Below are 1,110 nucleotides of genomic sequence, written 5' to 3' on the forward strand. Positions count from 1 at the left end.
TTGCCCTGGCAGGATGGCCCAGAAAGCTGGCATTTTTAAACGGCGCAGCTTTTTTCCTGCTAAGGTTGAAAACCGAAAAGCATGCGTTCAGCTTTTCGTCAACACTATTTAAGTGTTTCGTGGCAGGACCTCTTAATGAGCTGCAGGCTTTGCAGCTGAAGCTGAGTCAGGAAAATTTCAAAATGGAGGACGTACCATTTTGTGCTAGCTCTGGGGCCGCCAGGTAGGAGCGGCACTCAGCACTTTAATTCTGAGACTGAGCGTGTAGCACAGAAATTCTTTTCATCCAAGTTACATCCAAATCTGACACGCAGAGCACTACGCAGTCTGAAAACACGTCTCTGTATGGCGGCAGGAATCCGCCATGCTCTTCCGCCTGCCTAAGCCTGATTCTGCCTTCTGCCCAGGAGCAGGCGGGGAGCTCTGAGTCATCGTCAAGGTCTCAGAGCACTCTCCTTCAGATCCCAAGCGGGAACACAAACATAAAGCCAGAGTTTGCACTGGCGGCACAGCCCCAGGAAGCCACGCTTTGAAGTGACACAGCGTTTTTTCTGCTGCTGTTGCCGAATCAGGAAATCTCTCTACAGCACGCCACCAACAAACAGCAAAAATCTGTGTTAAACTCTCTCTCCATTATTTTTAAGCCTTCTCAGGTTTTTTAAGTGGGTTTAGCCCCACGTTGGGCGCCATTTGTAGTAATATGGGCGGCGGCAGGGTTGCGTCCCCAAATCCCCAGCCGCCTGCCCTGCCCGGCTAGCTCAGTCGGTAGAGCATGGGACTCTTAATCCCAGGGTCGTGGGTTCGAGCCCCACGTTGGGCGCCATTTGTAGTAATAAGGGGCGGCGGCAGGGCTGCGTCCCCAAGACCCCAGCCACCTGGCTCCGGCTAGCTTATGCCCCGAAATAATTACACAGACACTGTATTCTTTTCATCACTGCTTGGCCCTTAGCTCTGGCCCTTACTGGCTAATTCTGATATCCCAATCAACCCATCTCTAATAATCTGTGAGCACCGGTCTTACCGGGAAGATTCTAGTTCAGAGCTTCATCGCGTGTGTCTGCCTGGGGCAGGTAGCATGGCGTCTCTCTGAAGGCGTCTGCTCCCGAGAGG

General features: G+C 52.5%; 1 non-coding gene across 1 annotated transcript; it reads left to right on the forward strand.

Annotated features, from left to right (window-relative positions):
* Positions 1-747: 747 nt before the first annotated feature.
* Positions 748-820, forward strand: Trnak-cuu (transfer RNA lysine (anticodon CUU)). Its single transcript has one exon. It is a non-coding gene; the product is annotated as a tRNA-Lys (tRNA).
* The last annotated feature ends 290 nt before the right edge of the window (positions 821-1,110 follow it).

The sequence above is a fragment of the Microtus pennsylvanicus genome, chromosome 3, assembly GCF_037038515.1.
Source record: "Microtus pennsylvanicus isolate mMicPen1 chromosome 3, mMicPen1.hap1, whole genome shotgun sequence".
NCBI lineage: Eukaryota > Metazoa > Chordata > Mammalia > Rodentia > Cricetidae > Microtus > Microtus pennsylvanicus.